The sequence below is a fragment of the Canis aureus genome, chromosome 14 (assembly GCF_053574225.1).
Source record: "Canis aureus isolate CA01 chromosome 14, VMU_Caureus_v.1.0, whole genome shotgun sequence".
Lineage (NCBI taxonomy): Eukaryota > Metazoa > Chordata > Mammalia > Carnivora > Canidae > Canis > Canis aureus.
The window spans coordinates 35,185,097-35,213,073 of record NC_135624.1 but is presented as its reverse complement, the minus strand read 5'-3'; the positions used below and the strand labels follow the sequence as shown (position 1 = coordinate 35,213,073).

The 27,977-nt window shown below is 39.3% G+C and overlaps 2 long non-coding RNA genes across 10 annotated transcripts; one reads left to right on the top strand and one right to left on the bottom strand.

The window, feature by feature from the left end:
• Window positions 1–161: 161 nt before the first annotated feature.
• LOC144283364 (uncharacterized) lies at window positions 162–9,233 on the bottom strand. The gene is made up of 3 exons (XR_013351894.1): window positions 8,966–9,233; window positions 4,277–4,467; window positions 162–1,038 (listed from the first exon to the last, which is right to left on the bottom strand). It is a non-coding gene; the product is annotated as an uncharacterized LOC144283364 (long non-coding RNA).
• On the top strand, window positions 2,713–27,977 carry LOC144283365 (uncharacterized). Of its 9 annotated transcripts, none has more exons than XR_013351897.1 (7): window positions 2,713–2,881; window positions 9,914–10,413; window positions 16,769–17,014; window positions 18,498–18,638; window positions 19,928–20,130; window positions 27,038–27,203; window positions 27,644–27,977. It is a non-coding gene; the product is annotated as an uncharacterized LOC144283365 (long non-coding RNA). The 9 variants fall into 9 exon arrangements; XR_013351899.1 differs by lacking the exon at window positions 9,914–10,413 and adding an exon at window positions 21,488–21,651 and having other exon boundaries at window positions 27,041–27,203; window positions 27,644–27,972; XR_013351896.1 differs by lacking the exon at window positions 9,914–10,413 and adding an exon at window positions 21,488–21,651 and having other exon boundaries at window positions 27,644–27,971.

Below are 27,977 nucleotides of genomic sequence, written 5' to 3'. Positions count from 1 at the left end.
CTTTATAGAGGGAATTAGATCTCACACAATTACAGAAGTTGGGGAAGTAACATCCTGAAAAGGGTCAGAGAAGAGTCACAGGCAGTCCTGGTGAGGGTGCATGGACCACACCTCCCAGGAAGCTGGGCCCCCACAGCCAGTGGTGTGTAGTCCTGAAGGGCAGGGAAAAGACAATAGCTGGTGGTTAGTCTTCCTAGCACCTACCTCCGTGAACTTCAGCTAGGCATCTGATGATAGTGGGCCTGGCGTCGCTGTTGACCAGTGTGGGGGAAGAGAGGAAGGACTGCTGGATGTGAGGTGGGGAGAAGCAAGGATATTTGTCACTTGCTTTTTCACAACCATAAGCTTCAGATATTTTGTTTATTAATATTTATTTTTTAGAGCAGTTTTAGGTTTACAGAAAAATAGAGCTGAAAGTACAGAGATTTTCCACACACACTCTTTCCCCACAGTTCCCTCTAGCATTGATACTTTGCTTAGTGGGGCACATTTGCTATGGTTGATTGGCGAACCAGCATTGAGAATTATTGACTAATGTCCATGTTTACATCAGGGCTCAGACCTTCTGATATATTGTTCTATGGATTTTGACAGATGCATAATCCTATCACAAGACCGTGCAGAGTAGCTTCATCACTCTGAAATCCCCTGTACTCCATCTATTTATCTCTCCTTCCCCCTTTTTCCCCCATCCCCTGTTCCCTTGCAAACACTGATCTTTTTACTGTTTCTATAGTTGTGCTTTTTCCAGAATCATACAGTTTTTTCAAACCAGATTATTCCACTTAGCCATATGCATGAAAGTTTCCTCCATGCTTTTCCCTGGCTTAATAGCTCATTTTTTTTTATTGCTGGATAATATTCTGCTGTATGGATGTTGCACAGTTTGTCCATTTCCTTAATTAAGGAAAAGCATCTTGGTTGCTTCCAAGTTTTGTCAATCATGAATACAGCCTCCCAGGTTTAAAGGTTGGTGCTTTCTTCTGCCACCTAGATATCACACATTTTTTCTTGTGGCCAATACTGAAGCTGATCAATCTGATAAAGAGAATTCTGGGAAAGTTAGTTATAGCTTAGCCAATTTAACACAGCACAAAGTACAAAATCACCACAAATCACTTTGGATAGCTTTATATATATAAATATATTATATATGTATTTATATATATTTAAAATATATTATATAATATGTATATATTTATATTTATATATAAAATAAATTTCCCCAATTTCTGTAATTGTGTGAGATCTTTATATATATAATCTGTTAATCTAGTTTAGTTCTCAGGTTAAGTTACTAGTAAAAAGATGTAACTATCCCACCCATAAATAAAAACATGCTAATCTCCCCTCTAAAAAAAGAATACCATGTCTGATATGCTACTTTATTCATCTCTGGATAATATTCTTCCCTTTTTGAACTGTGCCACATTACCCATTAAATGTCCTTGACTATAAATACTGAGATACAGTGTTAACCACTATTAACCTATCACAATTAGCAGGTGGAAAAGAGGAAATTTGTTGATATATCACAAATGTAGCCTATGCTATAATTAAGAATAAATACACAAAACTATTATAGTGTTTATTTATGTAACTGGTCACATGTCTGTGGCTGGTAGCTATAATGTCCTTCCATGTCTCTTATTCCATATTTCCTTTGCCCCCGGCAAACACCTTAACTGCTCATCATTCCTTAAGGAGTTCAAAATCTTGGTTCATGAAGAGTTTTGGTTATTAGCAGTCCTATGTGTATTGGACTCTTTAAAGTTCTATTAATTTTTATTCATAAAGCAAAAGAATATTAAGAGGCATCTAGGGAAATTTCCTACATTCCAGGCATAATCTTTCCTTATCCTAATTGTGTCTAGCAACCCAACTCCTCCTTGATCATCAAGATCAATCACCCCTGCCAGGATAGTAATTCTACTTCTTGCCTGTTTGGCTCACTGACCTGAAGAGCACACGGTGATCAAATGACCCTATGCCTTTCCAGTTTAATAGATGACTGCTGTGCTTGCTGATGAGGACCTTCCTTAACCAGATATTGAGGCAATGATTGAAATATGTGGGCTAAGCATTTTCCTATCTCAAGTTCTTTGGCATGCCAAGAAGCAAAACATAACTTCACATTAGTACTTATTCTGTTCTTAGCCTTCAAAGGTAGAACCCATTGATCAACCAAAAGCTTGCCTTCTATGAGTGCCTACAATTTCAGAGGGGATGATTTTTATAACAGTGTCATCACAGTATGCTGTGGACCGTCAATGTCCCTTTTATAACTGATAAAATGAACATCGGAGGCTTTAAATATAATAGTATCGGAGAATCAATTTCAGATTCTCATCTTTAAATTTATGTTTCCCTGGAAACACTTTGAGGACTAATAATTGAATCAATAGAGTTCACTCAGAGAAGTGAAGTGCTGGATATTATATTACAAGTAATTTTACATGAAAATTAAACATTACGCAATTGTGAGAGAAGCTGAAGAAATACAAGTCAGGAAAGAATAAGAAAAATATTGCTCAAGAGCCAGGCATGGGTGAACGAACTGAAGATTAAAAGAAGCTAGAAGTGTTCACCTTTTGAAGCTGAACTGCAGGTGGCTTTAAGGTAGAGACCCATGCCACTACCTCTCCTCTGAGTTTAGGAGGACATAGTTGGCTGCTCCCTCTCAGGGGGCATTATGGCATCACACATCTCGGAGCCCCACAGCCTTAATGCTGCCTGTCTCTTGAGAACAGACTCTCTCAAGAGATTCTGAACACTTCCTTGAATAGCTCCGGACCCAAAATACTTCTTTAACAGTTGGCTCTTCTGAAACAAGTCCCAGTGGGAAAGGAAAGGCCGGAAGCAAAGTGTCCGTGAGAATACCGTGAGCCTTAAAATATGTCTGTTTGGAAATAACTTTTCCTAATGTGTGTGGCAACATGGGCACTTCTCAGGCCATGTAGGATGGTCCATGTAGGATGGCTTATTAAAGCTTGAACCAGCACTGATGGTCACCTCATTTTCTGGTTGGCAGAAATGATCCCTTAAAATAGTCTAACATTGACAATAATCTTTTTTATATTCAGGGTTGGTTGTTCCAATCAAGATCCAAATAATGTTTGTACACTTGTTAGATCTCATAGGTATATTTGTAGATTACTCATTTCTTTCATTTTAATTTTTGCAATTTATTTGTTGAAGAAATTGATTATTTTTCTGATGGACTTTCTAATGTGTGGGTCTTATTGATCGCATTCTTGTTGTGCAGTTTATCATTTTTCAGGGGTTGTTTTTTTTCTTCACATTAATAGCTGGATGTAGAAACTTGGTCAGCTTTGATCTTTGTGGCAAGACTTCACTCAGCAGGAGGCACACCATGTCTGTCTGATTATCTCATTTATGGTGATGTTCATAGTCACAGATGATTATTGGTTAGATCCATTCATACATTAGAGCTTGCAAAATAGTTATATCCTAATTTTATCATTCCTTCTTCATTTTGAGGGCACTCACTATTGGTCAATGAGACATAGGGACGTCTTCTGGTGGACAGAAGTAGGTGGACTTCTAGGCAAGCTATCACTTCTTGATTAAAAGAGAGAGGTGCTGAGGTTGTGTGAAGACCTAATCCTTGGCGTTGCGAAGACCTAATCCTTGGCGTTGTCACAGCCCCCTTACAATCATGTCTTACAATCTGTTGAGATATTGCCAACAGATTAAGGAAGTAGCTTTTTAAAAAATCAGAAAGGACAGAATTTTATGACATGCTTGAGCTGTGAACCAAGTCTCTGGATTTATTGTCATCTCATAAAATGAAATAATCTATGATATTTTAAGACACATTTATTCAGTTATTATCTTACTTGTAGCCAGAAGCATGCTAAATAATACAGTCCCAGTTGTAGACTGGCTATATTCTTGTGGTGTCCTGGTGCCCTGATACATCCTTCATCTACTACATGGTGATACACTATGCTGTATTACAAATTACATTAAATAGAGCCATTAATCTTAACTGACCCCATCTAAATCAGATCCAACTATCCCTGTAAATGCCTTTGACACTTTGATCTCTGCAATTGTAAGTACAGCACCTTATGGAAACCTTTATTTAGAGCTGAAAAGTATCAAAGAATGTGATCCTCTCATTATATAGGGGAGGATTAAGGGAATGAAATGATTGCATGCTCAAATATGGAATCAATAAGATGACAATATGTTCATCCAATGCTCCACATGGTGATAAGAAATATCATAACATGGTATTATTGATACTCACTTTGTACTTCCTTTTGGATTGATTCTTTGCCAGGATGCCTGTCTGTATTGAATCTGATCCCATTTATTCCTGTGTACTGTCTTGTGACGTTCCCGTTCATTTATCTATGGCCCAAATAGTAACCATCCTCTCTCCCAGTCCCTGAGAAGGACTTCTCAGGATCCTTTCTGTGTCTGAGATCTCAGAGTTATCTAGGAAAGGAACACAGATTTATTTTAACTAAAAATAAAGAAATCTCAACTCAGGGGAATTTGAAAACTCTTTGGGTGCACAGACTGTTTTCTCCCAAGTTATGTTAAGAAAAGAGGAATTTCTAGCCTCTTTCCTGCCTAGGCCTGTCTCTGCGCCATTCCTGATGGGTTACCTTCAGGGGAGAAGGCATTTCTAATTGGGTCAAAATGTGAAACAGTCATTGGGTTGCATTTAGTAACAGGCAGGGCTAAGACTCGGTCTTAAAGAGCAAGACCAGAAACTCTGCCCCTGCCTCTGTGTCTGCCATCCTGCTGGGCCTGCCTCACTCAGGGCAGCCACATAGCTAGCTGGCCTCCCGAAAGTACAGCCATTTCACACTCATTCCCTTTTTTGCTTCCTTCCTTCATCTGATAGTCAACAGGATGGCACAATCCACAAGTCTTAGATTAACAGGGGAAATAGGAGAAAAAGACCTACTATATTGTCAAAATACTGTATTGTCAATATATCAGTCAAACCAGACTTTAGGAGAACTCTGCATCGTGATGTGAGCATTGTGCATTGCTCAGTAAGATGCAGTGGTTCCTCCTCTCTAGGTTTTGCATGTTTAACTTCTACCAGAACACCATGGAGAGGAGGCTCATATTTCAACATTCCTTGTTCTCTGGATATAATTATATCATGATTTCAGTAAAACTTACCCATGATTCATACTGTATTTGTTCCAAACAGGGAGGCTGAGGCAGAGCCTGTGACAGCACTAAGAGTTGGTTTTCCCATTTATCAGGTCAGAGCAGTGGTATCAGCAGATGCACAGCAGAGATTTCTTTCTTCCTTTACTATCAACAGAGTCCCATGCAAAGCTCCCTCCAGAACACTTAGCATGTCATTAGGGGGGCTTTTAGCTAACCTAAAAAACCCTTTTGGGGATGGAAGATTTTCCATAATTAGGTCTTCCTTGACTGCCTACACTGGTTTAATTTCTCAAATAAAATTCATTTTTTAGGGCAGTTTACAGAAAATTATAAAGATGATACAGAGACTCCTCATTTACATCATACCCAGCTGTCCCAGATTTATAGCACATTTAGTACAATTACTGATATCGTCACGTTTACCAATATTGATACATTATTATTATGTAATGTGTATATTTTATTCAGATTTCCTCAGTTTCTATCTAATGTTCTTTATCTGTTTCAGGATCTTATCTAAGATGCCACATCACATTTAGCCATCATATCTCCTTAAGGTCCTCTGAACTATGACCACTTCTCGGGTTTTCCTTGCTTTAGATAACCTTGGCAGTTTTAAGGAATACTGATGGCATTTTGTAGAATACTCTTCTACTGGACATGTCTGATGCTTTCCTCATGATTAAACTGGAGTTGAGAGTTTGGGGAAGGAAGAGTACAGAGGCAAAGTGCCATTCCCATTGAATCACGTCAAGAGCGGATACTGCCTGTGGGGCTTATCACTGCTGATGTGAGCTTGAGCCCCAGCTGATGGGTATTTTATAGGCTTCTCTGCTTCAAAGTTGCTCTTCATGTGCAGCACACACGTAGGGCAAGGACGGTGGGAGGTGGTTATGCTCCACTTCCTTGAGAGGGTAGTGTCTACATAAATTATTTGGAATTTTGCATGTAAAGTTTAGATTGATTGATTGATTTAGTCATATGTTTATACCCATGTGGCCTCATGGATATTTACTTTATTCTTTGGTTTATAATATGAAGCCACTTCATTTATTTTGCTCCCCTATTTCCAGATTTGACCATTGGAAGCTCTTTTTCAGTTCCCAATGGCCCCTTGACAAACGACCTTATTGAGGTTTTCTTTCTTTTTTTAAAATATTTTATTTATTTATTTGACAAAGAGAGAGAGAAAGAGAGCATGAGTAAGGGGAGCAGCAGAGGGAGAGGGAGAAGCAGGCTTCTTGCTGGGCAGGCAGCCCGATGAGGAGCTCGATCCCAGGACCCCGGGATCATGACCTGAGCCAAAGGCAGACGTTACTACTACTACTGAGCTACTCAGGCGACTTGTTGAGATTTTCTTTGAGTTTGTTTTTGTTTTGTGCATTTTGTTTTAGCATTTCTTACTCTCTGGTCCTAGGAGATGCTTCAGATTCATCTTGTGTGCTTATTGTCACAGTCCTAGAATTGGACATTTCTCTAAGGAACCCTTGTTCCTTTTCTGAGAGAATAGTTTTAGAAGCCAAGCTCTGGGAGCCTGATATGCTTCCTAGTTCAATTTTATTTTGTTTTCATCTTTTTTTTTTCTCTTTGTTTTTGTATCTTGCCCTTAATTTTAATTTTTAGAAATTAAATTAGTATTTTAAATTTAAATTACTTTGCTATTTTTCTCCTCTATACTCTTTCTCATTTACAGTTTGAGTTGTGAAGATTTAGCAAACAAAAACAGTCTGCCCAGCTAAATTTTAATCTCAACTAGGCAAGTTTTAGAATAAGTATGTCCCTTTTAATTTTTGGATCATACTTATACTAAATTAATTGTTTATCTAAAATTCGAATTTGGATGTGTTTCTTATATTTTATTTGGCAACACTGCAGATTCTCCTATAAAAGGGGGAAAAAGTGGTAGGTTTTATTTAGTACTGTAACCAAAACAGTGAAGTTTACCAAGTCCCAAAGACTTAAGTTTTGAGTCAGAGGGAGAAGCCTGTGATGTGAATCCTTTTGCCAATAGGCAGTGCAGGTCAGTGGTTAGGGTTGCAAGCTCTGCATCTAGACCCCACATCATTTTAATTGGACTCTGATTTCACAAACTTAGGAGGCTCAACAGCAATAGTTAAAGTCTAAGAATGCCTTCTTTCCCTGCAAACATTCAGGGTAGTACCATGACACTCCCAATGGGAAGACCCTGCACCCCATTAAATCCAGAGACCTGGGTTGGGGGCCAATTAGGATCTAGAAAAAGCTGAATGCAAGGAAAGTTTCCCTTTTTACTTCTTCTCTTTATTGTATCATCCCTTGCTGAGATAACATTGCTGTCTTCCCTTTGGCCTTTGTCTGATAAGGGTAATTTTTTTCAGATCGTGTTTTTTTCTTTGAAAATGCTTTTGCCCCAGGTCACATTTGGTTGAAAACAATGAGTGATGGTGGTGGCATTGGTGGTTTGATGGATTTATGGATGTGCGCATGTGTCAGTGTTTATTTGAGGGTTCTGGGCCCAGCTGCGACAAAGGGAGTTCCCCCGTGGAGGCCGAGAAAATTAAGGCCATTCCACCTTAAGCTCAGCGTTAGCACAAGTACAGCCATCCCAGGCCCCTGTGAATAAGAGCTGAACTTTATTTGGGGACCCTACTCTTCCGCCATCATGCACTGCTGGGGATTTACCCCAAAGATACAGATGCAATGAAACGCCAGGACACCTGCACCCCGATGTTTCTAGCAGCGATGTCCACAATAGCCAAACTGTGGAAGGAGCCTCGGTGTCCATCGAAAGATGAATGGATAAAGAAGATGTGGTCTATGTATACAACGGAATATTCCTCAGCCATTAGAAACGACAAATACCCACCATTTGCTTCAATGTGGATGGAACTGGAGGGTATTATGCTGAGTGAAATGAGTCAATCGGAGAAGGACAAACATTCCCCTCATTCATTAGGGAATATAAATAATAGTGAAAGGGAATAGAAGGGAAGGGAGAAGAAATGGGTAGGAAATATCAGAAAGGGAGACAGAACATGAAGACTCCTAACTCTGGGAAACGAACTAGGGGTGGTGGAAGGGGAGGAGGGCGGGGGGTGGGGGTGAATGGGTGACGGGCACTGAGGGGGACACTTGATGGGATGAGCACTGGGTGTTATTCTGTATCTTGGCAAATTGAACACCAATAAAAAATAACTTTATTATTAAAAAAAAAAAAAGAACTGAACTTTATCTTGCTTCAGTTACAGGAAAAAACAGCTTACAGCTTAATGCCCTAGAAAGTCCCATATCAGAATGAGAACAGAGCTTAATGCCCTTGAAAGCCCCATATCAGAATGTATACAGAACTTGAGAAACTCCCCCCCCTCCCTTCTGGAGGTCCCCTAGACCAGCCCATAAAACTAAGCTGGAACCCACTTCGGGGTCCAAGTCCCTGCTCCACTGTGTCGGGTATACTTGGACCCAAGCTCGAGCTTGTAAATAAACCCTCGTGTTTGCATCCTTGGTTGTTTCTCGGATACGTAAACTTGGGCACAACACCCCCACCAACAAAGAATAACTCTCTGCTACATGAGCTGGGTGTCCTACAATTCAACTCCATTCCAACACTGTCTACCTGGCCAGCATCAGACCCCACCAGTTAAGGGCTCTGTCCTACAAGACTTCACATGCCAGTTGCAAGTCCAGGTTGTCATCTATACTTCTGACTGGTTGGCTAGGTTCTCATGACCTCTAAAACCTCCACTCTCCCTGCCCCCATCCCACTTAGGTTCATTTAATTTGCTAGAGTGGTCAATGAATTCAAGAGAAATATTTTACTTACTAGATTATAAAAGGATAGTTATAACTTGTGAACAGCCAGAGAGAAGAGGTGCATAGGACCAGGCATGAGGCAAAAGCACAGACTCCAGGCACGCCAATCTCTCCACATCTCCATGGGTTCAGCAACCTGGAAGCTTTCCAGACTTTATCCTTTTGGGTTTCTATAGAGGCTTCATTACACAGGCATGATGGAAGCAATCATTGACCTTAGACACCTGGTTCAACCTCCAGCTCCTCTCTTGTTCCCAGAAGTCAGGGGGTGGGCCTGAAAGTTCCAACACTTTAACCACAAGATTGGTTGCCTTGACAACCAGCTCCCACTCAAGGGGGTGGTCCAAATATCACCTTATTAACATAATAAAAGACACCTTTTTGCCCTTATCATTTAAAAATTCCCAAGAATTTTAGGAGCTATGTGCCAGAAATGGGGCTAAAGAGCAAATATATATATTTCTATTATAAATCACAATATCACGGTGATGGATAAGGGAGGATGTGTGTCTGTGGGTAGGAGAATTTGTGGCATTTAAACGTGTGTGTGTCAATGGGGGCTGGTGTCTGTGTATGGGTGTGTGACTATATAATGCTGAGTGGTGACGTAAGGGTATGTTTGAAGGTGCAGATGGCTGTGTAGCAAGCAAGGTGGTAATATTATATATTTGATCTTTTGAAATTATTAAAAAGTTGGCTAATAAGTCACAAATGATTTTCTTTGGATTCTGACTAGCTAGAATTTTGTTGCAAAAATATTATGCATGCACCCTCTCTCCTGCCAGAGAGGGACTTCAGTCCCTTTCTTCTTTTGTCGCCCTGTCCTATAAGCCAAACATTAAATGTATACAACCAAGCAAAACGAGGCACTATTGACAGATTGCATACTTGATCTGCGAGAAAAGAAGTGGTTCAACCAAAATCCTCATCTAGAAAATATTGTTCATTCTTTCTAAAGTTCTGTGACCGAAGCAAGAGGATCCAGAAAGAAAACTTGATATTAAGCTGTGGAACGATTCAGACAAGGCTCACAATGTGCTGAGAAGTTGCAAGCCACCCATAGCAGCCAGCTCCTCACACACCGGAACCGAGAGCTGATCCTCTTGTAAACATGCCCCTTTACCATGCTTTCTCTCCTGCTTTCCTCTCCATTGAAACCTTCCCAAATTCAAGGAGGAGAAAAGACATGGCTTGATCTGAAGATCAGCCATAAACTGAAGTTTTATATCACTTAGAGCGCATGAGACAACAACATCAATTATTTACAGTAGAAACTATAAAGCATTAATATTTTATTTCATGTCAAGAACCACATGCTATGTAAAAAGCAGGTGTCACAATGAGTTTCAGAGGAATTTAAAGACAATAAGTGAGATACTCAACATAAATATGCATTTCCTATTTCCCTTTAAGCATAAAATGTACACAACCCACAAAAGTTGGCATCAAATTTACAACGTAAGTATAAAAGGCAATATAAAGCTTTCTTAATAGCTGCTTAATTCATGAGTCTTCTTAGCTCTGGATGGGACAGTGCAGTGTGCAAAGCAAAACCCTGGTGGGGTAGAGGTACCATGGGCAGGATATTGGTGAGGAGGAGAGATGGGCCCCTGTCTCTCCATTCCAGACAGAAATACCAAGTGAGAGGCAATTTGTCTGCACCCTGCCTAGTGGAGGCTAGAGAGAGCATAAGTGAAGAATTCAGCTGGATTAAAATATAAGTCACTGAAGGAGTCTGGGTGGCCCAGTTGGTTAAGTGTCTGCTTTTTGCTCAGGTCATTATCCCAGTGTCCTGGGATCCGGTCCCGGGGCAGGTTCCTTGCTCTGCCAAGAGTCTGCTTCTCCTTCTCCTTCTGCCCTTCCCCCCTGCCCCCACTCGTGCTCTCTTTTGCATGCTCTCTGTCTCAAATAAATAAATAAAATCTTAAATACATATATATTATATCATATATATATACATATGTATATCACTAAAGAAAGAAAAATATCAGACTTGGAAGTTAGAAAGTAAATTAAAAGGTATTTCACACAGTAATCACATAATTTAATCTGTATCATTTTAGAATTTTATGTATTTTAAATTGAGGTGGTTTTTTAGGAAATAATTTAGATATAATGACTGTTCCTCTGCTCTTGTATGTTTTCACCTACTAAAGGAAGGGTGGAGATTATATGTCTGTGTGTCTGTGTATGTGATATTGGATATCATACATATAGGAGTGTGTAAAATATATACATGTTTCATGAATTTATGTTTCATTTTAATTGTATAATATAATGTGACTTTCTGAATTTTGCTTTCAAGTACATTAAGATTTGAAATCCTTTGTGGTTAATGCACAGAATTATAATTCACTTTCTACAATTTTTTTGTGACATGGGTTGATAGTTAATTTGAACCTTCTACTTTTAATGGAAATATAAAATTAAACTTTATTAAATTACAATTTCAGTAGCTTTTTATGAGAGTATACCAATTCCATCAATTTGCTTACTGATATGATTCAATATTTTAAAAACTGCCATTCCATTTTGGAAGAAAAGTACTGCAGAGTTTTAATTTTCTGTGTATGTAATTACGTTACCTTTTTAAATTTTATTTATGACTTATATTTACTCTTCTCTGGAAGAACGTTTAAGTTGTGGAATTTTTAAAAGTTATATGGCTTTCAAATTTATTTGGAGATGTCCTATACATATTCTGGACATCACAATATATCCCAACATATGTTTTTCCTCAGTATTTTGTCTTTTAATATGTGTTTACAAGGTCATTCATCTTATGAGTTAAGGTTGATTCAGTTGACTTTTTCGATCTTTTCCTGCATTGATTTTATTTTTTGTGTCTTTTTAAAGAGAGCTCCTTATAATCATGTTCTCATGTAATTTCTTACAATATTTTTTGAATTTCTTTTTAAAGATGGTATCCTTTCATCGTGTATTTATTAGTATAAATGTATGAAGTTTTGATCAACTTCATTTGTTCTCCAAGTCCATGACTAAGTGATCCCAAAGAACACATTAATTTACTCCTTTCTTAAGAATCTGAACCACAAAACGTGCTTGTATGACCTGCATGTAATGCACGGTCCACCTCGCTAGGGGGCACCATCCACAAGACATCAACAGAGACCACCCCCCAACCCCCACCCCCACCCCCTGCCAGGATTGTAGAACAGTTGTTTCCCTCTTAAATGCCAGCTCTTAACTGAATTTCCAAATGCATAAGTATTTATTTATGGACTCCCTTTTCTGTTCTAATGTCCAGTCTGTATGCATTTTGCATTAATAGCTTTTTCCTTTGGTTACTTAAACTTTAAAATATTTTGTTTTAAATTTCTGATCAAACTAATCTCATTTTTTAAATGAAATATTAGCTAACCTCTTGGATTCTTATACATTTTTCTCTTCCGTATCAATCTTAGAAACACTTTGTCAAAGTCCATGAAAAATCCTATTGGGATTTGATTAGGATTGCTTTAGATGTATAGATCAATTTGGGGAGGAAGATGGTCTTTACAATATTGATTCTTGTCATCCTTGGGCTAAGTAGATTTCTTCATTTACTCAGGTATTTATTTTTTAACTATCTATATAGGTAAACCTACTTTGTTTTTCTCCCATAATGTTTTAAGGAGATGAAACACATCCATGTATTTTACTATTATTGGAGCTTCCTTGCATTTTTAGAATTAAAATCTTTAAGTTTGATCTTGTTTGATCTTCTTTTTTTTGACATATTGCTGAATTGTATTATCAAAGCAAGGATGCTCATTATCTAAATATTCCTAAGGTGAGTCAGCATTTGAGACTGCCTCTAAAGAAGCAAAAGGAAAAGAAAATATTTTAGTGATCTGATGAATTATATTAATTCCCTCTCAAACATTTCTGTCTGCTTAGCATGGACTGTTAGTCATCGCCCATGTAGTTAACCTTGGTCTATCTGTAGCTGATTGTCAGAGGTTCTAGTCATATGATAAATACAATATAAACAGATTGCAAAATAAAATGACAGCTGTTGCATAAGATGTAGAAATTTAGGAGTTAATAAAGCATTAGCAAAAAACCTTCAAATCATTAATCCATTCAATAAATACTAATAAATCAACTAGTAAATCAACTATTACATGTCAGAAATTATTTTGTCTGTTGGGATATAATAATGAAGCCATATGAGTAAAATCCTGGCACCACATACAGATTATATTGTATTGAGAGACAAAATAATGACCAAATAATAGAATTAAAATAGAAAAAAGTGCCAGTTAGTGATGAATGTTATAAAGATCTGAAAGAGCAAATAAGAAGCAGAGAGAAGGCGCCGAGTTTGAAAGTGGAAGAGTGATTATTTTAGGAACACTAGTCAGGGGTATCACACAAAAACAGCCAAAAGAAATTTCATCATTTTATTAAGATAAAAAAAAAAAAAAATAGGGACTCCCGGTGCCTCAGTGGTTGAGTGTCTGCCTTTGGGTCAGGGCATGATCCTGGGGTCCTGGAATCAAATCCTGCATCAGGCTCCCTGCTCAGAGGGGAGTCTATTTCTCCCTCTCCCTGTGCTACTCCTGCTGCTTGTGCTCGCTCTCAAATAAATAAATAAATAAATAAATAAATAAATAAATTTTTAAAAAGATGTGGTTGGAGAAAATGTTGAAGCTCTCAAAAGTATTTTTGCAAAAATATCCTTCCTTCAGTGATAATATGCAGTAAGCAAATACAGAGTGAATGGAAAACAGGGATTTCAGGCATGTCATGACTTTAGGAAAATGACAATAAAAGAGCAATAACTAATACATTTGACTTCTAATATTTAATATTTCTAACAAGTGCATCACAACAGTAACACAAATTTTATTAAATGTGATAACTTTACACCGCACTGTATTTTTAAATTTAATTGCACTTTGTCAAAGTATAACTTCAGTAATCTAAACCTTTCTTTATGCTTTTCTTTGAAATGCTGATCCTTGTTTTAAGTTTTTGCAGCTTAGTAGCATTTCTGAGTTCCCATAGACTCAGATCATAAAGGAGTCTTTTTTTTTTTTTTTTTTTTTTTTTGGCACAAACAAGCTGTGGGGAGGGGCAGAGGGAGATGGAGAGAGAGAAGCTTAAGCAGGCTGCATCCCCAGTTTGGAGCCCATTGCAGGGCTCAATCCCACAACCCCAAGATCATGACCTGTGCTGAAGGCAGATGTTTAACCAACTGAGCCACCCAGGCACCCCAAGGCCTCTGATTTTTAATTGGAATTTATGAGTTTGAATTTGTAAATTATTTTGGCTTATATTTCTTTCTCCTTCTTTCATTTTGTTCCAGTGTGGGCACTGAAATTTTCCTGGCCTTGAAAAACATGTACTAGAACTTTTCATCTATTTCTCTGTGCTGGAAAAATTCATGTAACAAATTTACATGAGAAACAAGTGTTTTTGACACTTGATCCTGTAAACCTTCTTGGCCTGTGCACTTTTAGGGATTAAGAATTAACTCACATTTTCAAAGTCTTCTTTTTTTCTCTTATATTCAAGTGTTCTAATTCAAACTGGGTAATTTTGATAATATTTTCTTAGCATGGTATTGAAATATAGTTACTATATTACCGTGCATGTTATTATCCTATGCAATTTTTGAAGTAAACTTTTGTACAATGAAAAGCACAGATTTGGGACGCCTGGGTAGGTCAGTGGTTGAGGCTCTGCCTTCAGCTCAGGGCGTGATCCTGGGATCCGGGATCGAGTCCCGAATCCCGCATCAGGCTCCCTGCATGGAGCCTGCTTCTCCCTCTGCCTATGTCTCTGCCTCTCTCTGTGTCTCTCATGAGTAAATAAATAAAATCTTTAAAAAAGCACAGATTTTAGGCATATAATCTTAACAAGTGCATACAGTTATATAACCTATCTCTGTCTCAAGATATAAACCATTTCCATGATGTGTCTTCCCAGACAATTTCTACTCCTGCAGACAGCCAACCATCTTTCCCATGGTTGTTCACCATAGTTTTGCCTGTTCTGGAATGTCCTGTTAATGGAACCATGAAGAATGTGCTCATTTGTGCATTTTGTTTTAGGCTTCTTTCTGTGAAATTCCTGTAAATTTCATCTGCTCTGTTGTCAGCTCACTACTGTTTGTCTCTGAACTGAAAGCTTTTCCGAGTTCTTACAGATTCCAGCTTTTGCTTCTTCACTCAGTCTCTTGATGTCTCTCCAAGTCTCTGATGCATAGTTTGAAGCCAGAGTTTTTGTTAGGGTTTCTCATGTTCATTCCTTTCCTATAGCTCTTTTCCCTTACCTCCTCTCATCTATCCTTCCTGCTTCTAACTCTTTATTTTGAGATGGCAAAGATTGTGACTTTCTACCACTCAAACAGTCTGGGGAGATTGAAGAATAACCTCAAAAAGAAAGAAAAGAAAAAAGAAAGAAAGAAAAGAAGAAAAGAAAAGAAAAGAAAAGAAAGAAAAGAAAAGAAAAAAGAAAAGAAAAAAAGAAAAGAAAAGAAAAGAAAGAAAGAAAAGAAAAGAAAAGAAAAGAAAAGAAAAGAAAAGAAAAGAAAAGAAAGAACCCACACTAATTTCAAATCTCTCTCAAAAAAAAATTCAAATCTCTCAAGGGACAGTTGATATTAACATTTCATTTCCCCCCTTGGGAGACTTTCAAAAAAAAGTTTGCTATTAGAGCACCTGGGTGGCTCAGTTGGTTAAGTAGCTGCAGAAGGCTCAGGTCATGATCCCAGGTCCTGGGATGGAGCCCCACATCTGGCTCCCTGCTCAGTGGGGAGCCTGCTTCTCCCTCTCCCTTTGCCCCTCCCCCCCCAACTTGTGCGCTCTCTCTCTCTCTCAAATAAACAAGTGATTAATCTTATTTGTTTTGATTTTTAATTTATCTATTCATGAGAGACACACAGAGAGAGAGAAAGACAGAGGGAGAAGCAGGCTCCCTGCAGGGATCCCGATGTGGAACTTGATACCAGGACCCTGGGATCATGACCTGAGCCAAAGGCAGACGCTTAACCAATTGAGCCACCCAGGTGCCCCAGTTTTAATCTTTTGTGCAGCTTTTATAAATATTTGTGAACAAGGTAGTTCTATCAAACCACTTCCTCATTAATAGAACTGTACATATATTACATGATTTTAAAAAATCCTTCCAGATAATCTGTAAATATTTCCTCTCCAAATATCCATCTCTTTTGACTGTTTTATTTCCTGGGGGCTTTCTTTGAATTTGTCTCTAAACTGATGAATCAAGTTGATATTTATTTTTATTTCAATGCTATTGTTCTCATTTTATAGAGGCATTGTGTGCTCAAATCTTTCTGAGGACATCAATTATTTTTTAGTAGTTTTATTCCACATTATACATAAATATTTCACATGAGAGGTAACATAGAATGCGAGGCTTGGGAATTCAATCTGGGCCTATATTTTATCTTTATCTCTAAAAATCTATGGAAATTTGAGAAAGCTGCTGTATGAATCAGAGTCCAACCAAAGAAAATAAAATATTAGCCATAAATAATGTAGATGGGTTTCGTACGGGGAATTGGACTCACAGGTGATGAAAGAGTCAGAGAGGCCATGCAGTAGAGAGGAAGGCAACTGAGATATTAACAGGGAGGGGGCTTCTATTATCTCTTGGTGGCACAGAGGAAGGAGGTATTGTTAGCAGATTCTCCACAATAAAAAAGCAAGGTGGACCAGTCTGCTGAGAGATGATGCTTCACATCAGACACAGAGGCTGTGAGACACACAGCCTGAAGCAGAAAGAGAAAGAGAGAAATGACCTTGCTTTTCTTTTCTCTTGCCTTTTGTTATATTTCTAGTGCTTTTGCTCGCCAAACCTGGAAGATGGCTGGCACAGATGCTCAGGACATGTAACCTAAACCGGGGGATCAGAACCGGGAAATTCCAGGAGCAAGCAGTGCTAGCAACAGCACATCCATTGAAACCTTAACTTATTTGGCTTTGAAGCAACAATCGTAATGCCCAACACTAGGTGTTTGAGGGAAGATTATGTAAAATAATATGTGCCACTTCCCAGCTCATACCTAAGAAATAATAAATGTCGGGTAAATTTTCTGTATATAAACTGCATATAGATGTTTTACTATAAGAAGAGATACACAACTGTTGAAAACATGTATCCTACATGAGGCTACAGATCCCTCCCATTTCTTTATGTTAAGATGCAGTTTCTATCCAGCTTGATCTATACACTGATACTGGTCTAATAGACATATGAAAAGATGCTGATCATCCTATGCTATTAGGGAATTACAAGTTAAAATAACAGTGAAATACCACTACACACTCAGAAAAGTGGCTGAAATCTAAAATGCAGACAACACCAAAGGCTGATGAAAATTTGGAGCAACAGGAACTCCCACTGGTTAGTTAGCTGGAGGGCAAATGACACTCTGGAAGACAGTTTGCAATTTCTAACAAAGGAAACATATTGTTACTATACAATCCAGCAGTCATGCTCCCAGGTATTTACCCAAATGAGCTGGAAAGATATGTCCACATAAAAATCTGTACATGAATGTTTTCAGCAGCATTATTCATAATTGTCATAAGCTGGATACAATCAAGATGTACTTCAGTCAGTGAATGGGTAAATAAGTGGCACTAAAATGGACTATTATTCAGCAATAAAAAGAAATGAACTATTCACTCATGGAAAGTCAGGAAGGAACCTTAAAACCTTTTTGTTAAATGAAGGAAGCTAGTCCGAAAATATTATACATGGTGAAACTCTCCAACTATGGGACTCGTGGGAAAAGGCAAATTAATCAGAAGGTCCGTGGTTGCTGGGGCTGGGAGGGAGGGTCTGAGGAGGGAGAAACAGGTGCACACGGGATTTGGAGGGCAGTGACACTATTAGGTATGATAGTTCAGTGGTAGGTACATAACATCCCACAGTTAGCAGAACCTAAAACTGCAACACAAAGAGTGAGCCCTGATGGAAACTATGGACTTTATTAATAACAATGTATCAATATTGGTACATTAATTTTTTTAAAATATACTATTTATTTATTCACGAGAGAAACAGAGAGAGAGGCAGAGATACAGGCAGAGGAAGAAATAGGCTCCATGCAGGGAGCCTGTTGTGGGACTCGATCCCGGGACTCCAGGATCACGCCCTGGGCCAAAGGCAAGCGCTAAACCACTGAGTCACCCAGATGTCCCCAATTTTGGTACATTAACTGTAATGAATCCACCACACATAAACACAATAATAGGAGAAACTGTGGGCAGAGGGTGAGGACAGTGAGTCTGTGAGAAATTTCTATACTTTCTGTTTAATTTTTCTATAAACCTAAAACTTTCAATAATAAGATCAATTAATTAAAACAATAAAGATGCATTGTGAAAAAAAAAAACAATTGGCATTTTACGGTTTCTCTCATCACCAAAGTCCATCCCTCCATCCATTAAATCTGTCCTTGACCATGTGATGTGATTTGGCCAATAGTACACCTAACAAATGTGAAGCAGCAGAGGTTTGAAGCGTGCTTGCAGACCAGAGATTATCTTCTCTACCGCCAGAATCTCTTTTGCCACCAAGAGAAGCCCAGACGAGGCTAACAAAGGACCAGACCACAAAGAACAGAGAGCAGCCATCCAGCTTACTACCACTGGACCAACCCACTGAGATCACAAAAGTACTCCAAGTGAGTCCCATCCAAGGTGAGAAACCCCATGCTGAGCCTAGCCTACACTGAAAATTTATAGAATTACGAGTAAATAAGATCAGTGTTTAAACGATGAGTAAATAAATAAGGTTCAAAGTCACTGGAGTTTGGAGTGGATTGTCACAGAGCATTCGATAACTGAACTCTACCCATCCTGAGTTCTGGTCGCCGCTCTTCCATCAGGATATTGGAACCTTGAGGAAGTCACTTTGCAATACAATTCCCACCTTTCTTGACAATAAGGTAAAGTAGCAGAGCAGAGATTTGGAAGAGCCTACACACATTTCCAGTTTTCTTCCAACTCTGAAATTATATGATTATGCAAAATAAAGTTGGACTTTCTTCTCATTTTTTCCCCTGTAAAGTTATTCAAAGATCTTTTTTTTCTCCTTATCCAAAGAATCTAGCTTGGAGGACTGTTTATAAATATCTCATTATGAGAGCACAGACCTGCTGTCCGTGAAATGAGCAAGAAGTTCAAAGAACTCTCAGAGCTGATGGCCACATCAATACTACAGGGCTCTGCTTCGGTGCTGCCATGATTGCGGCACGCTGCAAGGAAGGGCTAGGTTTTAAAACCTGGAGGATTGTGCCCTGAGTACTAGCCCTGTGGCTCTGTGATTCTGAGAAACTTACTCAATGTATGGTTATTGGCCAGAAGATACACATAAACCTAAGAGGATATCTTCCTCTGAACTGACATTCAGGGGAAGAAGAACAAAGCCCACAAGACATCATTCCTTGGTCATTCAAATAGTAAAAGTTGAGAAGTTAAAAATCCACTGGTTAGGAGGTTGTGTGTCCATAGAATGTCTAAAAAATATAAAAAGCCTAGAAATACCTCAAATTTTCATTGATGCAAGAATAGATATATGATTTGATGCATATTCAATATTGTGTTAAAACTTGAAACAGATTGCAGCTCCATCAATAATGTGAACAAAACCTAGATGCATAGTTTTCAATAAAAAGGTAGGTCCCAAATGTACTGCTTAAGATCTTTTCAAAATAATGTCAGAAAAACAACCAAATACCAAAATGTACTTTTTTTGGAATACATATGGATGGGGAAAAAAAGAAATTTAAAATGGGAATACATATAGATGCAAAAAAATATATATTTAAAATGCAAAGCAAGGGAATGAACAAGTAATTTAGAATAGTGGTTACACTGGATGGGGGGCAGGGGGTATAGAGGACAGAGGAAGGATCACAGAGGGATCAACATTTTTATGTTGGTATTAATTTGGGTATAAAACTTTTAATAGCGTTTATCATTCACAGAGAATGAAGAAAAGAAGTCTTGAACAGACCAATAAGGAGACTCTCATGTATCAAGGATTATAACTAATTCATTTGTGTGCAGTTGACCTTGAGCCCACGAGGAAAAAAAGAAGTGAATGACATGATATATGTAGTCTCCTAATGTCAAGTGGAAAAAAATGCATCAAACTGTATATTTAGCAGGACTCCAAAGCCCTATAATGGTAAACAATGGTGGGACACGGGGAGGAAATGTGAGGCTCTGGATCATTTCTCCATTTGCCTCCAGACACTATCTGCAATCTTGTGATATATGGAATGGCTTTTGGATGAATGAGGACGTTGCCTTCTGCTGTCTTGCATTTTACCTCTAATCTTTATACACCTAATTCTTTTTTTTTTCCCTCCACCCCTCAGTGACTGGCTCCATGGTTAGTAAATGGTAACAGCTAACCTTTATGGAAGTCTTATAAGCGCTTACTATACATTAATGCATTGCATTACAATATTCTCACACATACTCTTTTTTAAAAAAAATCTTTACAGAGGAAGAAAATAAGGCTCAGTGAGGCTAAGGAAATTGCCCAAGTATTTATTGCTAAGCAGTGACAGAGAAGGGATGTTAGTCCAGGCAGCATGCTCCAGAGACTACATTTTTCTACTGGGACCATAGGTGCTTAATCAATATTGAAAGGATGGATAAAGGGATTCGGAGTTCATCATGCTCTGATAAACGTGGAGGATTGCACCTGCAGAAAAGTTGTATTAGCAGTCCTCTAAATTCTCCAAATAAAATCCATCTCCTCTCCTTGGTCTTCATTACTGAGGTCCCAACATGCTTTCTGCCCGTGGTTACGTGCCGTATTATTCTTGACACACACAAAATGTAATAATGCCTCTGGACACTTTTCGAGTGAGTGAATAGCTCTATGAATATCTGTTCCCTGGGGCCAGTATCTGGGGTTGCTGTGGTCTTAGCAAGAAGGAGACATTCACCAGATGTGTTGTGTAAATGAGCTATTCCCTCAAGGGTGTCAATAGACACTGCCCTTGGGGCTCAGATGACCTGAAGCCATTAGCACTCAATATTTATGCCAGAATCTTTCCATCAATAGAAACATCTCCAACAATCCATGTTCTCACCTGAAAGAAATACATCCAAGAGGAAATGACCCATAGTATCTAGCAGTAGATAGAATTTAAGCACATATGGTACCATTACAGACCCCAGGAAAGGCACTTCTCTCTCCTCAACTTCACCTGCTCAAGTAGTGGGTATTAGGGTGCTGGTGCTCTTCTTAGGGGCAGCAACAAGAAGGTGTAGTGGTTGAGCTCTGAGTGGCAAAAAGCCAGGGCCCATTAGGGGAGGCAGAAGGGCTGAAAGCAGCACCTCTACGCACAGACAGCGTAGACTCAGACAAGTTACTGAGCCTCTTGCAGCCTCCACTGCCTTATTTTTAAAATGAGAATCTACCAAATCCAAGGTTTTGTGAAAAACACATAAGTAAAATAGATGGTTAATTCCTACCCTTTTCCAAGTAGTTCCGATGCAGTGATCAGTTTATTTATTCCTATGCCTAGCAAATGTGTGCGGCGGTGATGGGGCGGGGGGGACCCGCTTCCCGATGCCAGGGATGCAGCAGAGAGGAAAAGGACATCTCTGTGGAACTCACATCCTAGATGGGAGACTGGGAACCAGAGAACTGGGTGCTTAAAAGAACAGAAAAAGTAAAGGCCAGCATGATGTATGTAGTACTTTCTAGAGTATAGTACCTATATATCTATACCTATATATCTATATTTTTGCTAGATGCACAAAGATGACTGGATCTTTAAATATTATCTGAATTTACTGCTTCTGATGCTTGATTCTGCTCAAAGCACCTCAGACAAGAAGACATTCTCTGTCTGCTCAAAATCTCCCGTAATGTGGTCATTTCCTTAGATGACGTTTAACGTTTTTTTTTTTGAAATGTGTTCTACAGGAAAGTTCTTCCTATGTCAGCATGGATTTAGGTTGCCCAGAACCTCTTGCCTTGACCCCACCTCTACTTCTATGTAGGAGATCTAACTAATCTGGCACATGACTGCCCTCAGGCCTTTGGAGGGAGTCTTCACAATTAAATTGAGGCAAATCACCAACCACTCTGGATTAAGAATGTTCTTTTTCCACGTGTTTTTTTTTTTAAGATTTTATTTATTTATTCATGAAAGACACAGAGGCAGAAACACAGGCAAAGGGAGAAGCGGGCTCTCCACGGGGACCCCGATACAAGACTCGATCCCAGAACCCCAGGATCATGACCTGAGCCAAAGGCAGATGCTCAACCACTGAAGCCACCCAGATGCCCTATTTTTCCACAGGTTTTAAGTGTGACTGAAGTGCCAGACACTATAATGTGGAATAGGAACATGGGTGACAATTGAAAAATATCACACTTGGGAGAGGTTCACACTGGATGAGAAGCGAGACACAAACAGGTGAATTATATAATACTACAGTTTGTGCTACTGAAGAGGTAAATGTGATGTCCCATCAGTAAGAATAGAAGTGAATATCTCATTCCCAGGCTTAGGATTCTTTTTTTTTTTTAAGATTTTATTTATTTATTCATGAGAGACACAGAGAGAGGCAGAGACACAGGCAGAGGGAGAAACAGGCTCCATGCAGGAAGCCTGATGTGGGACTCGATCCCTGAATTTGGATCACGCCCTGAGCCGAAGGCAGACGCTCAACTGCTGAGCCACCCAGGGGTCCTGGCATTTGAATCTTTATGAAAAGTCCACATGGAAATGCACCAGAGGGAGGCCTACCTTGAAGACTGAACCTTTAGATTCAGGTTCAGTGGAAAAGAATAGAAACAAGAACCAAGTGAGAGTCACATTAGCTGCAGAAAGTGCACTTGTGCCTGAACTATAGAAATGCTGCCCTATGTATCCTTCTTTTGTGGACAAACCAACTTACCCATGGGGTGTGTATGTGTGTGTGTGTGTGTGTGTGTGTGTGTGTATGACATAGATTAAGAGGAAGGGACAGAGTGTGTTTTAGGGCACAGAGGTTGTAAAAGGGAAAATGGGAAAGATATATAAGCTGTACTTTTCAACACTTGAGTTTTCTCCACAATTGGTCAAAGAGCTATATTTGTGAGTGACAAAGGTGCCCACTCCCATCTGTTAGCTCAAATATGTATTCACCAATACACATTCTTGTGGCTGGTTTAAAATAAGCTCAGGCTGCAAAGACATATTGTGCATAAGAAATATGTTAGTTGCTTATATAACATCTCTTTCCAAAAGTGCCCCCATGCATTGCCAGTTCAGAGGCAAGCACACAGGAAGCAGGTCCCGCCCCTCACAGTGCAGTAGAAAGGGGCAGCAGTGTGGGTCAGCCCTCTACATTCAGGCAGATCTGGGTTCAAACACTCTCTGCCATTTATTAGCCCTCTGACCTCGGTCAAATCACTTTGCTTCTCTGAGCTCTACACTTACAAAAAGCCTTGGATGTGCCGTGAAACTCTCTGGGAGTTGTTTTCACAAACAATATTGAGATGATACGTATGGAAATGCAGTACGATGGAGGATGTGTTTTAGAAAGGTCATTCTGGCAGTAGTCTGTCTTGGGGCTGGGGCAGACGCTGGTGATTGAGAGAGATTACAGGCAAGTTTAAAAGTCTGTTCTAGTTTCCTAGCTGAGAACCTGAACAGAAAGTTTGGGTTTTCGGAAACTACTATGCCAGGCTACATGGCTTGTAGCAGGAACACAGAAACAACTGGAACCAGCTTTGCCTGGAAAAGGCATGGATGGCTTCACAGTAGCGGTTGCATTTAGACAACACTTAGATCATAAATAGGAGTTTTACAAGCAATAAAGAGAAGATGAAGTATCTCGTGAAGAAGGGAGAGAGACTACAAAGGAGCAAAGGCCCAGGAGCGCATATGCCTTACAAGGTGCAATGATCTGTGAGGTGGGGTTGCAGTGCGTGGGGGTTGAGCAGGATGATGCACACAGTGATAAGAGCTGGAGATGAGTAAGATTAGGGACAGATGATAAAGGTTCTGGCTTGGCTTCCATATTTATCTATCTTTTTTTTTAAAGTAGGCCGATTCACTCGTGGATACCTATGCTGCTGACTTATAAAAACAATTCCAACTTGCATACTCAACACTTGGTCACCACACCACCCTCACCACCCACCACCAGGATTACATTGTGCTTCTCTTTTTATATCTTTCTCAGCTTGCAAACACTGTGCCTCTTGCCTGTCAGAACCTCTTCTCTCCATGTCTCCTACATTTTGATTTCTGACCTCTAAGGCTGCCTTCCTGGCCTCTTTCTGCTCAGGATGTTTCAATGCTGTAAGATTCTGCAATTCTACGTGTCTCAGATAAGTGTGCACCACGACAGGCACCAGGGCTATGGAATCCAACCTCTTAGTTCCACCAAAGAAGAGTCCTATCCTACCTCAGGCACCCCACTGGGTAAGGAGCTGCAGTATCGAACCTTCCCTGTCCTTCTGCTCTGACCATCAGTCGAGAGGGGAGGTGGCATGCTAGTAGAGCTCAGGAGGAGGGGTGAATGAGGAGGAATGACGCTGGCCCCATCCTACCCACAATCATCACTCTGAGTTTCAGTTTCAAAAATTCTATTCATTTTTTATTTTTTATTTTTATTTATTTTAAATATTTTATTTATTCATTCATGAGAGACAGAGAGACAGAGAGAGAGAGGCAGAGACGCAGGCAGAGGGAGAAGCAGGCTTCATGCAGGGAGCCTGACGTGGGACTCAATCCCGGGTCTCCAGGATCATGCCCTGGGCCTAAGGCTGCGCTAAACCACTGAGCTACCAGGGCTGCCCTCTATTCATTTTTTAGATGGAGCTAGAGAGTATTTTTTAAAGTTTTTATTTAAATTAAAGTTAGTTAACATACGGTGCAATATTAGTGTCAGGTACACAATCCAGTGATTCAACACCTCCATACAACACCCGGTGCTCATCAGATCTGTTCATTTTTAATGTTGAGCACTGTTCTCAACACCTCAGATGGCATATGCATGACTGACTAGAAGAGTCTCATTAGGTGATCAGTTGACTCACATTTCTTTCACACTGCTAGATGATGAGAAGACAAATGTGATCTGATTCCTCATTCCCTTCAGGTGTCTTAAGCTTTTCTTGGATCAAGTCGGCCTTTATCTATAATTGTCTGAGTGAGGCCAATATTAGTAAAAATGATGGTTCATAGTATTAAATCCAGCACCAACTCACTTCTTTTGGAGATGACTAAGGACCAATTTATCCTGCTTTGGTGAAAATAATTAACCTTGATGGTTTTCATGCTGTGTGTGTATGTGAAGGGATGTACCTTTCAGAAACATTCTCTGCACATGCACTTACTTAGATGCTCACAACCTGTTCAGAGCAGTTTTCATTCTTCCAGTAAAGAAATAAGGTTAGGAAGTTTATGTTTTCTCAATGTTACTGCATTAATTAGTGCACAGAGTATATCTGGGGTGAAGGGAGTGTGGGTTCAATTTTTCCCAGAAGTTACTCAAGTGCTCGCTCCATCAGACCATACTCTTCCATCGTGTTTATGTCTCTTACACTCAACATAATTCATCATAGATCCCGGAACCCAGGATGTCATTAATTTCTGTACCCCTTATGTTAAAGATAAGGAATCAGCTCACTTTCTTAGAGCCTGGTGTTTTGCCTTTCCCCTGTGAGAGAGATGAATGAGATTATCATGCTCTAGACTTTCAGAATTAGGGGTGATGAGGTTTTTGTATTGAGTGAGGAGGTACTCATTTGAGACAGTAATTATTGGAGAAACATAACAATTGTACCAACCATTCTGGATATGAAAGAAATAGGGGTTGAAGTCAGGGCATTGATCCAGGGAGATAATATCAAAAAAGGTGTTTTGACACAAGGCAAGACTATTTATAGTACACCCTGGGAGCGCAGCAGAAGAACAGTAGGAATAGTGGGGCCAAGGGTGCAAGGGATTCTCGGAAGCACTAAATGTATATCATGGCACCATGTTAACTTGGTTTGTGGAGAACGAAGGTCCAATGTTTAAGGAAAATTAATTTCACATCGTTGACTGAGAAACTCAAGTTTTTCATTCATTTGGGAGAAAGAAAATATGAACTGTTTGGTAAGGGCCAGTGAGGGTAGGTATGCGTTCACTGCTGGAGGAAATGTCGATTTATAGGCCACATTGGAAGTAATTTTGAAAATTATATTTACAATATGAAGTTCACAGTCTACATGACCTAAAATATTAATTTCTGCTGGCTACCCTAGGGAAAAACAAGGAGGCATGCACAACGGTGCCCATTAAAGCATGTTTACAGGTGCCTGGTTGGCTCAGTTGGTGAAGCATCTGCCTGCAGCTCGGATCATGATCTCAGGGGTCCTGGGATCGAGCCCCGTGTCTGGCTCCCTGCTCAGTAGGGGAATCGGCTTCTCCTTCTCCCTCTGCCTCTCTTCCCCACCCCTGGTAGTGTTCTCTTTCTCTATCTCTTTCTCATATAAATAAATAAAATATTTTTTAAAAATAAAGCATGTTTATAATACTGAGCATTACAAATTCATCTTAACGTCTAACAATAGGGGAATGGCTAAGTAAATATGTGTATTCATTTCTTATAATACCATGAAACAGTTAGAAGTAATGATTTATGAGTTTATGTGCTGATTGATATAGGAAGTCATCCAAGATACACTGTTGAGTGATGACTATAAGGCAAGTAATATATACAATGTGAAATACATACATACATACATATGTATACATATACAATAAATACTGCATTTTTAAAAATAAAACATATATAATTACAGGTCTGTAAGGTTATGCACCAAATCCAGAATGCAAGGGAGTCTTCACAGGGGATTATTACCTGTGATAGATTGCACCATCAGCCCTAGTTCTTTTCTCTTCCCTGTACCCGTGCCCTGAGCATGAGATGTTTAAGTTGCTCTCATTAATGGACATAATAACTGTATCGGTGATTTCACTGTGGTTTTAGCTATGCTTGCTTTGCCTTATATGATAAAGTAGAGATAACAGCACTTGGTCTATTAAGAAATCTGACATATCTCTGCTTCTCTCTCTTTCCCTAAGAAGAGCATTCCTAGGATAGCCCACTATTCAGAGAAGAAGGATGAGAGTTATGTGGATCAGAGCTGCCCCAGGCAACCTCCAGACCTGCAGTGAGAAGCAGAGCTGCATAGCTCGGAACAGGCCAGCTCTACCCACCAGTACACACATGCAGGTGAAAATAGAACAGGTGATTTAAGCCACTGAGCTTTGGGCTGGGTTTGTTATGCAGCATTATTGTGGTCATAGTTGACTAGTGCATTATTTTATTTCCATTATGTAATTTTTCTACATAAACAAGGAGAATGAAAAAATAAATAAAAAAAACCAAGGAGAATGAAATAAGGGACACAAATGCATTATTACAAAAATATCTAAAAGGAAGTTCAGCTAATGTTTGTCTATGTACTTTTTAGGAGATTTTTGTTTTATTGAGAATGGGATTGGAAGGTTGCGTTTTAAAAGCTGAGAGTGGAGAGGATACATTGTAGAATAAAATGTGTATATACTGCCATTTGTATGTGTAGGTGTGCATGTCTGTATCTTTACCTATGACTAGAAGTGAACTGTTTGACCATGGACAAATCATTTTCCACTTCTGGAGGCTTTGTTTTAAAACATTTTTTGCAGGCAAAATGGAGGCCATGGATTAAGCCTACTGATCTAAAGTCTCTTAGATGGTGTACATTCTAAGATACTGCATCCTGCTCCCATGCTTCACTGTACCACATACAATTGCTTCAATATCTGATGCTTGGCTGTTTGGCCTCTGTATTCTGCACTCAGGGAGAGTGATGGAGACAATTCATTCTGACATATTTTTCTCAGAATCTCATGATTTCCTACTTTTCACCCCTCAGAATGTCAATCTCTTATTAAATCAAAAAAACCTTGCAATATAATTTCCTTGTTGTTTTACCTTCCCACAGAGACATTGTCATATCATTTTTTTTTTCATGGGAAA